Genomic DNA, 17,392 nt, shown 5'->3' on the forward strand with positions numbered 1-17,392 from the left:
ACTTCAGCCACAGCATGGCACCCTTGTTTCACTGTCATTTGTCAAAACCTGTGCCAAAGGTGAACACCCAAATAAGAAAGATGACAACCAAATGACAAGACTAAAAATACACAATGCAGAACCAAACAGTGAAAAGTGGTTTTAAAAGTGGCCATAAAATGCAAACAAGCTTCTTAGAAGCTGGCAGAGGTAGATGCTGTCTTAGTAAAGCTCACACTTCTATGCAGCAGTATCCCAAGTGAGTTAATTGATTTTAAACACCAAAGTAACAGAATAAAAGGCAGACATATACCTCTCCCTTTGTAGAGGAAGAGGGAGGGAGGAAGAAAAAGGAAACACGAACATGCACTCTACTCCATGCTTCTGAAAAGCTTCTTTTCTTTGGCAACAGCCTGTATATAGAGTGCAGCTGCTTAACACAATGACAATTCATTTGTATATGCATAGTTTCAGACACACTAAATACATGCTGGTAGAAACAGCTTAAAAATATTTTTTCTAGAGTTTTTTTGTTTTGTTTTGTTTTTTTTTTTTTTTTTTTTTTGCCAGCAGAGGTTGCTGTTTCCTTTATTTACTTCAGAAAACATGCAACAGCTGTACAAACCCTGAAATACTGGAATACAGGGAATGCAGTATCCATGGAAAATGCTGTTTCTAAAGAAATCCATGATGTTTGGAAGTTAAGTTAACAAACAAGAAGACTATTCTAAATTCTAGACTCTTCATTCCCCAAAATTTTTTCAACAGGAGCCCATCATCTGTTTTCATTTATCTATTTAATTCAGGTACAAAAATATTGAAAGTTGCAATAAGCCTACAGCTGAACACCACTCAACAGCTGTATTACATCTCTGTAATATTTATAGCCTTTTCTGCAACCTTAATCACTGGTGCATGGGAACACAACTCGCATGGGAACTTTTGCACATCAGGGAAATAGATTAATTTCCTCAGCTCCACTGCATGGCAAGAATCCTTATGTGACTTTGCAGGTGGGGAAGGTCACAAAAACCCTAATTTGCCTGAGAAGGATGTCCAGATCTCCAGTCTTCTCTGCTAGCTCTTTAACGATGTTATTACTTGCCCTCGACTTCCATCTAAGGATGTAATGCATTGTGTTGTTTAAAAATAATAATAATAATAATAATAAAATATTTTACTTATGGCAGCAGCTTTCATTCTATTAAAAGATGTAGTTAGTCATTGAATAGCCTGACTAATCCAGCTTTAACAACTGTATTACAGCAAGACTGAAGTCCCAGTCACACGTAACAACAGGTTATACGGAAGCAAGCATTGCATAAACATGAGTATTACCTAGAAAAATGCTCATCTTAGAATATGCCAAGGCAGGCAATAAACAGATCAAAGATAAGGCACAGGAAGGAAATTAACCAATAAAGACAGTGTGTTATATTGTAATTCTACTTACACAATATCCAAATATACTTTATAATCATATTCTTAGTATTTTTACAGCCTAAAATGCCCTCCTCTAGCATAAGACTTCAGCTTGTGGGATTTTAATACCCGATGGTTTGCCTGAGCTCAAGCCCACCGATGCCAAAAAGAAGTCCTTCTCATTTTTTGATCAGGGCTAAATTTTAGCAACCAAGAACTTGATCAGCTGTGGTTCAGGTTTCAAAAATATAGTCTGCACTTAGACACACTAAAATGCAGACCTACAACATTTTCATTTCAAAAACCATTGGTCAGTCTAATGTTGGAAACCTCTTTGATCTTGGGTGGATTTTTAAGAGGCTGAGACTCATAGCACTGAAGGTATACCAGCTTGTTCTAACTACCAGGTAACTAAAACACCAGGATGGTTTATAGAGCAGAAAAACTTGACGTTCCACATTTCACTTCTTTACTTTTAATGACAGAGTGCAGTTAGCCTACAGAGAGAGAGCGGATTTCCTAACAACCAATGCTTTAACATAGTCTTTAAGTAGTTAGCAAGAGAAAGGACCCTTTTGCTTCCCTACGCAGGAATATCCAAGCCACGTCAGAATCTGTATGACTATACTTTTAAGAGAACTTGTTCTCATTAATAAAACTATCAAAGATTTGTTTGACTTCATCTTATTTGCTCTTTTCAGCTCTTGAAAGATTCCTACAGCAAAGGAGTTTGTCTATATCAGAAAGTCAAAAGCAAATATAAATAAAATGAACCCCAGTAAGATGACAAGCAGGGAGAGTTTTCAGAATGAGACCTTTTGACTACTTTTTACTGCTTTCTTATAAGGCTCTATCCGGATTCTCTACTCCCATTAGACCTTTTACATTGTGCACATTGCCAGCAGATCTTCCATATCAGTGGAGAAAACCAGCAGCAAAATAATCATATCCTCCAGCTTACAGAATTAACATCCCATGAGGAGCAAGAATTACTGCTTCTATTCCAGAAGATACATCTGGCTGTGCTCTGCAGACTAGTCCCACTCCTCATTAGCACAGACATCCATTAAGTCCACTCTTACTTCCTCTTGAAACATTTACATTGACCATTGACCTGCTCTCTAGGAGTCTGCATTGTTTGGAGTGGAAGAAAGTTGGGTTTATTTGTGCGTTTGTATTTGGTTTATGTGGCAAGATTTTGGTAGCTGGGTGGGGGGAGGCACAGGGGTGGCCTCTGTGAGCAGAGCCCAGCAGCTGCCCCATGTCCGATCAGAGCCAGCTCCAGGTGGCTCCAAAAAGGACCTGCTACTGACCAGAGCTGAGCCATGAGCAGCACTGGGTGGGCCTCTGGAAGAGGAGAGCTAAGATAGGGAAAAAAAAATACTGAGCAATAGAAGCTGGGAGAGAGGAGTGAGAAACCAGGGAGAAGCAGCCCTGCAGACAGTGAGGTCAGTGCAGCAGGAGGTGCTCCAGGCACGCAGCAGCAGTTCCCCTGTGGCTTGTGGAGAGGCCCCCGGTGGAGCAGGCTGTCCCCCTGCAGCCCATGGGTCCCACATGGAGCAGATCTCCACGCTGCAGCCCCCCCCATGGGTGGAGGAGCCCCCCGTGGAGCAGGTGGATGTGGCCTGGAGGAGGCTGCGGCCCATGGAGAGCCCCCGCAGGAGGAGGCCCTGGGCCGGAGCTGCAGCCCGTGGAGAGGAGCCCACGCAGAAGCAGGGAGGCTGGGGGAAGCTGCCACCCATGGGGGACCTGTGCTGGGGCAGTTTGCTCCCAAACAAACTGGGGGATGGACCCTGCGGTGTGGAGCCATGTGGGAGCAGTTCTTGAAGAGCTTCTGCCTGTGGGCAGCCCTTGCAGGCTCAGTTCAGGGACAGCACCCCTTCTCAGTTCGGGAAGGACGGGAGGGAGCCCACCTGGAGCAGGGGCAGAGAGGGACCGTGAGGGAGCAGCACAGACAAAGCCTTAGGGACTGACCACAGCCCCCTTCCCTGCTCCCTGTGCCGCAGGAGGGGAAGAAAAGAGGCTGGGTGGGGGGGAAGGTTATTTTAGTCTGCTTTTGGTTCTCGCTGATCATGTCTGTCAGCAACAGATAATAAATTACATTAATAACCCTCATGCTGAGTCTGTTTTGCCTGTGACAGTAATTGGTGAGTCATTTCCCTGTCCTTATCTCAACCCATAAGCTTTTCTTTAAAAAATTAAAACTAAAAATCATCTCCCCCTTTTTTGTTGAGGAATGAGAGAGAAATATGGTGGTGCTTAGCTACCCACTCATGTTAAGCCACTGCAATATTTTATTCCAAACATAAAAAGCAAACCCTCTTACTAAAATTAAAGTGGAACTGGCTCAAACCTACAGCAGTTGGTTTTCACTGAGGCAAAATTCCTTTTCAGTAGAGTGGCATTTGGGAGGTAAGCCAACTGACCTGTGCAGAGGGAGACAGTGATAGTGCACAGCACGATGTACACAGAACAGCATAGAGGAGAACTTTTCCAACAGAATCATCATCAGTTTTATCAGACTGCTTTCCTGGTTTTAGAAATGATTACAGGAAAGGCAGTAAATCAACATCCAAAGGAGAGCCAAACATCAAGAACATCTCTTATAACCCAAGAATTATGTAACAAGGAAAGGGAGTAGTGGTTATGATACTGAGCACACAGAAAAGGTTGAACATGCTTGCAGAACCTGTACAGCTAGAATTTAAAATCGGGAAAAAAAAAAATAAATCCATGGGACTTAAATCCTAAACTATCAAAGTAAGATACAACTACTTTATAGGCATCAGACAAACAGTTCAAAGGACTCAGACTGAGTGGCTGCAAATTACCAATACTCTGTCATATATGGTCTATGGTCAAATTATCATGCCAATCAACCATAACTGAGATTTCCAGGATTAGAATAACAACATTTAGTTGTTACTTTCCAATTTGAAGAAGATGCTGTGGCATACCAACCAACCAACCATTTGGGAATCGCGTGTTGCTTATCCTTTGCAACTCTCGTACCGCACTGGAGCACAGGTCTGCCTGCTCAGAGGGTTCTTGATGGTTTGGAGAACAGGCTGATGGGTTGAATGGGTTGATGAGGCTGGAACCTTATGAAGTCAGTAAGGGTAAATGCAGAGTCTTGCACCTGGAATTAAATAAACATTACACAATAATAAATGCTGCCTAGGTAGCAACTTTGCAGGAAAGGACTTTGGGCCCATCAAATGAGAAGCTAAACATGAGGCAGAACCATTTCTCTGAGACAAACGTTTACCACACACTGGCCAGTATTACCAAGAGGGAAGCCAGCAGAACAAGCAAAGAGCTACTATCTTCAATTCAGTACTTATGAGAGATTACCTCTGGAGTAGTGCCTTCAGTAGTATTTTGGTGCTTCCTATTACAGGAATAACACTGACATACCACAGCAGAGTGCCACTAAAAGCTAAAATGCTTAGGCTTTAAGGCTTTAAGATGGTAAGGGGACCGAAGAACATGACATGACACAAGTATAAGTGTGCTGGGTTTGCTTAGCCTAAGGATGAGAAGGTTAATGAAAGACCTAATTACTATTGTCAACTATCTAAAAAGTAGTTACAGAAAAGAAAGAGCAATTCTGAGAACCATCTGGCTCTACAAAAGGGTAAGAGGCAACAAACATAAGTTGCAGCAAAGTAAATTCCAGTTACAAATAAGGAAAAATATTCTTCACAGTGGCAGAGGTCAAACACTTGAACAGACTGCAGTGATATAGCAGAGTTTTGTCCTTAAAGATATTCAAAATTTGACTGGACGATAACCTGTTCTTACTTCAAAGTTCGATACAAATTCAGTGTTGGCCGTGCTTAAGGTAGGAGATCATACCAAATGACTAGTCAAGATCTCCTCCTTAAGTAATGTGTTTTTATCTTTCACATTCAGTGTGTGAAGTCAAGGCATTAACTCCCCGGTGGCAGCATTCTCCAGCAGAGCTGTTAGAAGCTAATTACTGGAAAACCTTGTACATCTTAGAAAAAAATAAAAACAGAAGGCTTTTTACAGCTTCTCAAAAAGAAAAGGAAATAGCAAGCTTTGTCAGTGTGATTTAATACTATATTGCACATAATGAATTATGTTTTGGATGATCAATACACTGCACGATCGTTGTGTAAACTTCAGAGGTGAATCAGAGGCTGTCAGAAAAATGGGAGAATTTGGCAGGCACTGTTTGGGCTTCTAGCACATGAGAAAGAGGCTGAAAGGTTATGGAACAACCATACAGGCAGCTGGTTATGGTATGATTAAAGGTGACATACGAAGCTACATGTTGAGGTAATTATTAACACAAGTTTCAAGCAATACTTCATGGTTTGCAACAGGTGATATCCATGATTGAAAACGTGATAATATATTATTGTTTGGTTAATAATGTAATGAGTTAAACCCTTACCATTTTTATTTCAGGCTGTCCCTTGTTATATAGACTTACTTGTCCACAAGCTGTAAGTGTAGACCTGTAAGCTTTCAGAAATATGCCAAGTTCAACAATGCTAAGTGTAAGAGTGCACCTAAAGCAGATCTCTCACAGTAAAATCCTCATGGGAACAAGGATCCCCATCAGTAATAACCATCAACACATTCATTGGTGTTATCAAGGGAAAAAAAAAAAGGGGGGGGGGGGATTTTTCACAAGTATTTCCATACATTTTCAAACAGAACAAAGCCGTACAGATTTCAGCCAAAATCAGGGGAAGAGAAAACAAGAAAAAGGAAAAAAAGAAAAAAAAAAAAAAGCCACTTGTTCTAATCTCAGGAAACTTGTTAGTGAATATGTTTCAGTGACAGAGGTCCCCTTCAACCTCAAGTATTCTGCAACCTTTAGGGAAAACCCACTTCTGTTTTAAGATAGCTAAAGAATAGCATTCTCTGCTTGTTTTTCTTTTTCCACGACTATTACAGGGCACAGCATTTCCACAAAAGAAAAAAATAATAATAATAAATAATGTTCCTCAGATTCATAGGAATTCTTACAATTGTATGTAATATGTCTACAGGCAATAAGAACTTCTGCTCCAAGAAACCAAATTCCTGGAAGAAGTTAAAGGGAAGGTTAAACACCAGAGGAAGACAATTCAACTGTCAAATCTGTTCTGTAGACAGTAGAAGTCTAAATTATGGTTTTAGCTAAGTCCAGGAAGTAGCTAGAAATTGAAGTGAACTATTTTCAAATAGCTCATAAAGAAAGAGCTGTTCTATTTTATTTTAGTTTAGGTTTGTTGTTGTGTTTTGTTTTGTTTTGTTTTTATGTATTGTTTGCTTTAATAAAACAGCATAGTTCATAGCACTGTTGCTGAAGTGTTCCAAATTATCCATTTAATTCCAATGCAGTTTACAACATGTCATTTTATATTAGACTACTTTCTTTTTTACTTTCAGTTTTGAGTATGTCTACATTGGAAACTTGACCCTATATAATGTGTTTCTGTCTTCTTCTGTAATTAAACATTTAAAGTGATTAAATTAAATTAAAGTAATTTCTATAACTTATTCAAATTTTCGTAAAGTCTGTCACATGTTAGGCCAGGCCACACAGTGCTTGTTTAGGCATAAGTTTGTCTATAAAAATAATAGTTCTGAAGTTTGTTCCAAATAGAACAAGTTTAAGATACTCCACAGTTAAAAACAGGATCACAGCTGTATGGAACTCAACACACTGTAAAAATGTTAAATGTCTTCATGTAATGTATAAATAACAAGCATGGACTGTAAAACCTATCATTTGCTTCTTCACTCTACTCAGTCCAAAGATTTCAGGTTAAATCCTTATTTTTGGATTAAAAAAAAAAAAAGTCAATAGGACCATCCAGAGAAGAAAAATGAGATGTGTACAAATGTCTCAAAAATACAGCCTAAGATAGTAAAATTGGGTTATTTAATGATGGAGAAGAAGCAGATGCAGAATCTCTGTTCATAGAGAGATTTTCTCATACCATCCACGATAAAACAGAGAGGTAACAAAGGGCTTAGCTCTTAGAAGAAACCCTTTTAGATCTCAAGGAACACTGTACTAGGTGATTTTGAAAACTGTCAAGACTTTTACCTGTAAAATCTTGCACATGGACAAAGACAGCCAGACTATGAGTGCTACAACAAAGTCTGTAGTCACACCACCATGGATTATTTAGCCTCCCCTTGCCAGTCTGAAAGTACTTGACAGAAATCTGAATCACAGGAGACTACTGCTGGCCTGCTAAAGCGGGGAGAACAAGGAAGGTCTGGAAGGCAACTGATGAATTCCTATTGGTATTATATCGGTATATAAGGAATTTACAAAGTGCTTTTATTTTTTATTATATTTTTTAAAAATGAACTAAGGTAAAGGGATTTGTGTAGAACAGTGTCAACAAGAACTCACTAACATGAGTTTATGATCTAAAAGCACAGGAAAAACAATTAAGTTATGACTGAACAATATCATAATCTCTGAAAAAAAGATGGAGAAATTACTAGTGTACAGAAGTCAATCTATGCCAGATTTTTCTTACAGACTATTTTACACTCAGCCCTGTCAATTCTTACAACCTAGGTTATTCAGCTGCTTCTCACTCCTCAGCCATCACTCCCTGGAATCACAACCTGTCTCCAGCCTAAGAGAGCACAACGTGAATGAGACTGGCTCATAAGATATTCCGCTATTCCCCATCCCACCCAACAGCTGACAGGGTTATGTAGTTCTGCCAGCTGGGTAAGAGGTTCTTTCCCTATTGCATTAACTTTAGGCTTTATGGCTACATCTAAATGGGGAGATGCTTCAGAAGTTCTGAACTCTGAGCACCAAACATACTCCTTATTTGCAACCCAGCCCAATGTGGGAACAAGAACAAGCAAAAACTTCATATCTTCATTTCAGCTGTAAGGAAACCTGCTCACACAGGCTGAAGGGAAAGCACAATACTTTGCTACTTTGGCTATGGTTTCCTGTCAACAGTGGGTGGATAACATAGCATCAAGGTATCCATCCAGTGTTTGGTTTAAATATTGCTTGTCTGTTCCAGAAAACACAGTTTAAGTTGTTTACTCAGCTAAGTATCCTTCTATTTTGCTGTTTTACTTGTATCTCGTAGTTTAGTGTCTTGCTGTTTTGCTATTGGGGCATCTCCAAATGCACTTATTTCAAGAAGCTTTCACTTAAAGTAATAAGGGAAAAGAGGAGAAAGGGTAGGAGCTGGAAAGCCTAATAAGAGGCTCCCATATGGTTTATATTACTAAGACCCTTTAAAGGGTAACAGTTAAGAGAGACTCTTGTGAAAGCAACCCCCAGAGGAATGCAAGGGTTATGTGGACCAGTCCTGAATGCATCTGAAATACCACAGTCCTGTTCTGGACTTTTGTAGAGCATCAGTCCATGTGCAAACCAAGACACAGAGCCAAAGTCATCTCGTAAGACAAAAAGGGTATTTGTTTTTCCATTTGAAGTATTGCTTAATAAGATTTAACTATCAAAGCACAGATTAAGCAGACTTCAAAACTGCTTTTAAATTGGCTTGTAATTTTTGCTGGATATATACATGACTTCCCAGGAAAATAACCTCTTATTAAACATCTTCTTTCTTCAGAGACAATGAACCTTATTACTCACACAACATCTGCTTTACTGCCATAAGGGAAGTTCTCCAAACCTGAAGCATACTTTTCATATGCCTGCCTGGCCAGCAAGAAGTGAAATAACTTGGAATTCACAGTCCCACTCTCTACCTGCATTAAATCGTCTTATCACCCATGTCAGTCATTTTTATACCCTTCCTTGGTGTCATAACCAGGCTCTTGATTGAATTCACCAGTACACATCTGAGAGATAAATATTTACACGTTCGATCCAAATTCTATCTCTGTTAACTTACTATTGAAAGGTAAATGTATAAGTAGCAGAAATTGACAGGGGACAAAGTGGTTCTGAAGACAGCAGAGACTTCAAAACAGTTTCTTATGGAACAGACTTCTGAATTGTTTTCCGAACTTTGGAGAACTTCATTTCAAGAACTGTTGAAAATAACATTGCAATTACTACATCAACAACTTTCAAGTAATACACAACATTTAAACCACTTTAAGAAGTATGTTCTTCAGAACTTAAAGACATGCCTCAAAACTATGCTCTGAGTTTCCTCAGAATAATGCTGGCGTTTTCCAAAGCTAACAAAATTTGAAGTTGAAGCCATATCTCATCAAAAGTTCTACATAAATAGACATCATTCTTCTTCTTGCTCATGAACAGATCTTCTAAAAGACCCTCTTTCTTTTAAACAGTAATAGCCAAACTTCTTGGCAAAAATAAATAAATAAGTAAATAAATGAATAAACCAAAGTATTACAAGATCACAGGATATATTACCAAATTTAAGGCAGCTGTGGGAAGCAGAGCTTACAGATGGGCTCTCAGGTGAGCAGCAAGAGTAGCAATGCCTGAAAGTGTCACTACAGGACTGCATGGTGCAACTACCACAGATTTTCAGAGGGATTTCAGAGCTCAGATTATCAACCAGTTCCAACTTCTCTCATGTCAATCACCAGTCACATAATGTATATCTCTCGGTAGTATAGAATTATAGAATTGTTAATGTTGGAAAAGACCTCCAAGGTCATCTGGTCCAACCATCCCCCTACCATCAATGTCACCCACTAAACTGTGTCCCTAAGTACTACATCCAACCTTTCCTTAAACACCCCAGGGATCATAGAATCATAGAATACCCTGAGTTGGAAGGGACCCTTAAGGATCATCAAGTCCAACTCTTGACACCGCACAGGTCTACCCAAAAGTTCAGACCATGTGACTAAGTGCACAGTCCAATCTCTTCTTAAATTCAGGCAGGCTCGGTGCAGTGACCACTTCCCTGGGGAGCCTGTTCCAGTGTGCAACCACCCTCTCTGTGAAGAACCCCCTCCTGATGTCAAGCCTAAATTTCCCCTGCCTCAGCTTAACCCCGTTCCCGCGGGTCCTGTCACTGGTGTTAATGGAGAAAAGGTCTCCTGCCTCTCGACACCCCCTTACGAGGAAGGTGTAGACTGCGATGAGGTCTCCCCTCAGCCTCCTCTTCTCCAGGCTGAACAGGCCCAGTGCCCTCAGCTGTTCCTCGTACGTCTTCCCCTCCAGGCCTTTCACCATCTTCGTAGCCCTCCTCTGGACACTCTCCAACAGTTTCATGTCCTTTTTATACTGTGGTGCCCAGAACTGCACACAGTACTCGAGGTGAGGCCGCACCAGCGCAGAGTAGAGCGGGACAATCACCTCCCTCGACCTACTAGCGATGCCGTGCTTGATGCACCCCAGGACACGGTTGGCCCTCCTGGCTGCCAGGGCACACTGCTGGCTCATATTCAACTTGCTGTCTACCACCACCCCCAGATCCCTCTCTTCTAGGCTGCTCTCCAGCGTCTCATCGCCCAGTCTGTACGTGCAGCCAGGGTTTCCCCATCCCAGGTGCAGGACCTGGCACTTGCTCTTATTGAACTTCATGCGGTTGGCGATCGCCCAGCTCTCCAACCTATCCAGATCCCTCTGCAAGGCCTTTCCACCCTCAACAGAGTCCACAACTCCTCCAAGTTTGGTGTCATCAGCAAACTTGCTCAAAATACCTTCTATTCCTACATCCAGATCGTTTATAAAAATATTGAAAAGTACCGGCCCTAAAATGGAGCCTTGAGGGACCCCACTAGTGACCGCCCGCCAGCCTGACACAGCGCCATTCACCATAACCCTTTGGGCCCTGCCCGTTAGCCAATTGCTCACCCATCGTATGATGTTTTTATTTAGCTGTATGGTGGACATTTTGTCCAGTAGGATCCTATGGGAAACCGTGTCAAAAGCCTTGCTGAAGTCCAAAAAAATCACATCAGCTGGTTTCCCTTGGTCCACCATACGGGTGATCTTATCATAAAAGGAAATCAGGTTAGTTAGGCAGGACCTACCCTTCACAAACCCATGCTGGCTGGGACCAATGACTGCTTTGTCCCCCAGGTGCACCTCAATAAGTTCGAGAACCATCTTCTCCATGATTTTACCAGGCACTGACGTGAGACTGACAGGCCTGTAATTGCTAGGGTCTTCTTTCTGACTCTTCTTGAAAATCGGCACAACATTTGCCAGCTTCCAGTCTACCGGGACCTCTCCAGATGGATGATGACTCCACCACCTCCCTGCGCAACCCAATGCCTGACTCCTCTTTCTGAGAAGATATTTCTCCTAATCTCCTAAACCTCCCCGGTGCAACTTGAGGCCATTCCCTCTAGTCCTATCACTAGTTACCTGGGAGACCCCCAGCTCCCCACAGCTTCCTTTCAGGCAGTTGCAGAGTGCAATGAGGTCTCCCCTGAGCCTCCTCTTCTCCAGACCAAATACCCCCAGTGCCGTCAGCTGCTCCTCACAGGACTTGTGTCCCAGGCCCTTCCCCAGCTTTGTAGCCCTTCTCTGGACATGCTCCAGGGCCTTGATGTCCTTCTTGTAGTGAGGGGCCCAAAGCTGAACACAGCACTCGAGGTGTGGCCTCACCAGAGCAGAGTGCGGGCGAGCGATCACCTGCCTGGCCCTGCTGGCTACACTGTTCCTGACACAAGCCAGGATGCCATTGGCCTTCTTGGCCACCTGGGCACACTGCTGGCTCATGTTTAGGTGAGCATCAACCAGCACCCCCAAATCCTTTTCCTCTGCACAGCTTTCCAGCCACTCTGCCCCAAGTTTGTAGCACTACATGGGGTTGTTGTGGCCAAAGTGCAGGACCCAGTACTTAGCCATGTTGAACCTCATCCCATTGCCCTCTGCCCATCGACCCAACCTGTCCAGGTCCCTCTGCGGGGTCTTCCCACCCCCTGGCAGATTGACACTTCCCCCCAACTTGGTGTCATCTGCAAACTTACTGAGGGTGTACTCAATTCCCTCATCCAAATAATCAATAAGGATATTAAAGAGGATGGGCCCCAACACCGACCCCTGGGGAACACCACTGGTGACCAGTCTCCAGCGGGATTTAACTCCATAAAACCAGGCACTGATTAACTCCATAGTAACCAGACACTAAGGAGTACAAGATACTTGCAGGTCAATAGCCCATATGTTTGTAATCACTGCACCAGAATATCAAGCCAAGAGAGTGATATCAATTCTTTGTTCTTCTGATGATGAACTTTTACATCTCATGGTCTATTAATTATGCAACGCAGTTAAAGACTATAAAAGTAATTTGGTAAACCCACAACTTCAGTGTAAAGTGATGTGAAATTTTCTTTTATTTCCAAAAGGTGTTTGTACACTTGTGAAAGAAGCCAGAAGAATGGATATGTTTACACAGCAAAATCAATCTCCTCCAAAGGACTTCTCAAAACATTCCATAAAGAAGTGAATTATAGAGTTGTCAAAATTAGTTTTCAGTAAGAGACTATATCAAAGATGAACAAGTTTATAAATAAAAGGTACCAGGAGGTGTTACTATTTACTTCAAATAAGACCAAAGGCATCAAGAGAAATAATACGCCATTGTCAACAAGTACCAGATGGTGGAATGATTTCTTGAATGCCTTGTTCAATTATGAGTAACCATGAACACAGACAAACACCATCAAACAAGAGGAGGATATGTAGTTGCATAAAACAAAGGTCAAGGTCTCAATTATATTTTTCCCCAACTATTTCCTAGGAGTACTGAGAAAAATAATAGAGCTCTTCATTTTTTAAAACAGTACTTTTAAAAGTAAGTACTGACAATTACCGGTGGCTCCTCTTCATTGTTTTCCACATTATGGGCCACGTTCCTCCATTATTATTCATCCTGAATATCATCCAACATCACTAAACTATTGTTTTTAAACTGAACACACTCACTGCTAAACTATTTATTCAAAATTCATAGCATCAAAACCTAGATTTGTTATTTCACATACTAGGAGTTCCAGAGACCGTAAACGTTGTTACTTCCGCTTCCTTTGTCCCTGGTCCAGTGGTGCCTGTAAGAGCAGTTCAGATTTCCTATTTGTACTTGTTCATAAGGGGAGGCCTTATGGTCGTCCAGGAAGGTTCCTGTTCTGTAACAGATTAGGTTAGGAAGTAAAGCAAGAACATGGCGAAGCAGGAAGGAAACGACAGCAAGGTGAACGTGTGCTATATCCACGCATACATGTTTATCTCTTAACTTCCCAACAGTAACAATGAGAAACAAATATGTTTTTCTTTATCTGTAACTTGACCTGCCTGCATATCTCAAGAGGGTTTTAAAACATCCTTCCTTATCACACACTTATTCTTAATATATATTTTTAAAAGTAGAACTATGCTTTAAACATATTTTTATATGTTTAAATGGAAAAAAAAAAAAAAGACTGTATAAGGGAGAAAAAATAATTATTTTTCCCAATTGCATGATGCTCATGCCTAGATTTAGATCAAAACAATCTCTAACAAATTGATTATGAAGCTCCAGCTGATAAAGAAGTAAGTTAAAACCCATCTTTTGCAACTTCACAATGTATTAAGTATGTTAGTTACAATCTTTGGGACTAGAATATCCAACATTATTAGCTACAAAACCCATGACTTGCTAATGTAATTCCATTAATGAGACATTTTCTAACAAGCACCTTCTCTGTCAACCTGTAATTATTAGAATGCTTAACTACTTCCTATGTTCATTCCAATACAACAACATACAAGTTTCCAAATCATGTGATTATAAATGACAACCCCTAGTTCTTAATATGCACACAAACAAAACAAGCGATATTTTGCAGCTGCATTATTTCTTTTCCTTCTCAGATTCTCCACATGCAAACTTAAAGGAATAAATAACCCTAGACAAAGTGTTTCCTATGGGAATGCTCTTAAATTTTCATTTCAGTGGCAAGCTCCCCACCCTCTTTTATTTTGTACTTTGTTGTACAAGTGTGCACATTGTCCCAAATGCTCTACGAAAGGTCATGCTCTCAGCAGTTCCTTCACCTTGGCATGTAGCACTTCTCCACAGCTGCAACACATCCTACAGTTTAATCCTATCTCAGATGCAGTTAAATCTCTGATAAAACCTTACTGGCAAAAGTGCCACATGAAAGTAATGTTTTAGAATCCAGCTATCATTCACCCAAATCTCACTTCCTGTAAGAATTCTACTGTTTCAAAAACCTCAGTGGTTGCTAATCAGTCAGCTGAAGATTAAACGTAGCAGCATGCCCAGCAGTGTCCTGGCACACAGCACCTTACTGATGCTGCCAGATCCCTTCCACAGAGCACTATTGTCTCTGAAGGTAGCTTGGAGGCCTTTGGGATTCTGTTGATAGCAAGAAGCACTTAACAGTTTCCTTATTTCTACCACTACAAAGCAATGAGAACTGCACCATCTACCTCTGCTCAAAGCACAGGAGGGCACAAAACCATCTCATCTTTGCAGGCATCCTGTCTGCACCCCTCCCCACCCCACGCACACCTTTGTAATCTGCAGTATCTTCCTAAGCAAGAGAGAACAATTCCAGTGAGAACACAAATGTCCTTTTTTATTGTTGTTTAGAACTCTCCTCCAAACAAAAATCACTTTTGTACTGAAATACAGAATATTCCATAAGCTTCTTTGGATGATTTCTCTCCTCTTTTTTTTTTTTTTTTTCCTTTGGTTAAAACTTGCAAGCTATTTGTATCTCCAGAGCCACAGCCAGCAGCTTATGAAAAATGAAACTAACACTTCTAAATAGTTTTCTTTCCGCCAGCTGCACTTCTCCAAAGAGGATGGAAAACAAATACAGTTGGTACAAGGATAGTCCTAAACTATTGCATATCAATGTCAGTGTGGCAGCACGATGGCAAATGCACTGTATACTCTAGCTGCAAAGTGCTATCAATCACTTTAAGACAATTTCCCTATCCACATCTGTAAACGTGTAATACAAATCACTGTCACTAAAGATAGAAAACAAAATGAGAAAATCTTACAGAGCTATTTTAATAGGGCATGAGCAAATCTTTCTGAATGTTCCAGAACAGCCTCATGGATTTTCAGCAAGCAACTCTACAACAAGAATGGAATGAGAAATATTGAGGGTCATTGAACACCAGACTTCATGGAATCTTATGCCAAAGTTATTTTGCTCGGACTACATCTTAATCATTCTGAACAGGAAAGCAAACAGTGCTACTTAAAGCACATATTCCATGCACGTGCCAGGAAGACCACCGTACACCATACCATACACCACAGCAAACAATAAAGCCTTGAGAAACTCTGAGACTCAAACACTCTCTGTGCCGTTAGGTTTCACTGGGACACATTTTTAGCTCATCTCATATTGCCATACCATTCATTCCCTCACTTTAGGATGCATCACTACAAAGAGCTTTAGCCCATTTTATATATACATGCAATAGTCCATGAGAAATACGCAAGTTTTTTCATAGCTGCAAGTTTTAAGAGCCTATATGAAAATTGCTTGGATTTTCAGCAAACAGTTATAGTTTCATAGTTGTAAATTTGTACTGAAAAGAAGTGGAAAAGAACTCACACAAAGAGCACAGAAGTTTGGCTGGCAGCCGGCCAGCACACAAAGGCACATACAGCTCTCTGCATTCACTTCGGAAGGCTGTATGAGTGCCCTATTGCACATTCCTCACTTGCAGGTACATTTTCTGAAGCTGGTTTTGAAAACATAATCCCATCAAGTTGCTGTGAAAATGGTTCCCTACACCAGCAACAGCCTGACAGCTACTGGTATTAATAGAAAGAAAAGAAAAAAAAAAAAAAAAAGTTACTGAAATCTGATCAGGCCATGGAAATTGCACACAAAGACATTCAGGTATCTAAAAGACAGATGGATTTATAAAAGATGTTGCAAATTGTTGAGGCAAATCAAGAACTCCAGAACCAAATTAACTCACAGGATTTTAACCACACAAAGATGCCTCAAAGTGTAGCCCAACTCCATTAATACCGATGCAGCACAGCAAAGGTTCTGACACTGCAGACTAGGCATGCCACTAAATGCCCTCAGCTGTGAGTCTATCTACAACGTGCATTTACTGCTTTCTAAGCAACACCTGGGTGCAATTTGCACATTTGCAAAAAGACAGTCTGCTCTTGGACACTGCTGGCCCACACTGCTAACCCCCTGGAAGTGGGAACTCTTAACAGAATTAATATGTAGCAGTCCTTCATAATCTACGATGTTGGCATTTTTTCCCCACATATTTCCAACTTGTTTATATTCTGTTTCATTGAGACTGAGACTCTCTTCTCCTTCATTACCTTCATGACCCAAAGCCAAAAACAAAGGGTCAGTGAATTAAGCTCAATGACTGGCTTCTCTTGTAAGGTGCTATTACTCAGATTAAATTTCAGGTCTCATTTAGAGTGTTCATTTACAATGTCCAGTGCCCCTTCTAGTCATAGCCATAGATGTGTATTTATTGGCAGCTTTATTATTTTTCTAAAACCATTTTACTAGAAAATAATTGTATTCTTGCCTTTTCTTCTAAAGCTATTTGTTAGACAATGCCTGCTCCATCCCTTCTTCATACATTCTCATTCAGTATTAGACCTTAGTTCCATTTCCCATCCACACTGCAGGATTCATCCTGAAAATAAGGCAGCTTGTCACAAAGCCAAATGCATTGACTTTATTTCAAAATATTTCCTGACCAAAATCAACAGTGTTGTGTAGATTACAAGCACTTCCCGTTAATGCCATCAGTAAGGAGATTAACACCTATTAGGACAAAGAAAGCATTCCTTGCTTTCTCAAATCAGAAACTATTTTTTTTTCCAACTTTATTCCTTCTTCAATTCTTGAACATTCCATTTAAGTTCACTGAAATATTTGTAAAACCACAACTCAGAACAGTATCTCCTATAGATTATGTTGCAGTTTATGTTAAAATGTTGTTTGTTAAAATCTGTTAGAATATTTATATTATTACAAAAAGTCAGTCTGCAGGGCAACTGAGATAGTAGCAATCATACTGCTAGTCAGGCTATGGATATCTCACTCTCTG

General features: G+C 40.8%; 1 long non-coding RNA gene across 2 annotated transcripts; it reads right to left on the bottom strand.

Moving 5' to 3' along the window:
- Positions 1–530: 530 nt before the first annotated feature.
- On the bottom strand, positions 531–16,267 carry LOC137862638 (uncharacterized). 2 transcript variants are annotated; one of them, XR_011100446.1, is made up of 3 exons: positions 15,907–16,267; positions 4,414–4,540; positions 531–1,097 (listed from the first exon to the last, which is right to left on the bottom strand). It is a non-coding gene; the product is annotated as an uncharacterized lncRNA (long non-coding RNA). The 2 variants fall into 2 exon arrangements; XR_011100445.1 differs by having other exon boundaries at positions 4,359–4,540.
- Between the last annotated feature and the right edge of the window lie 1,125 nt (positions 16,268–17,392).

The sequence above is a fragment of the Anas acuta genome, chromosome 11, assembly GCF_963932015.1.
Source record: "Anas acuta chromosome 11, bAnaAcu1.1, whole genome shotgun sequence".
NCBI lineage: Eukaryota > Metazoa > Chordata > Aves > Anseriformes > Anatidae > Anas > Anas acuta.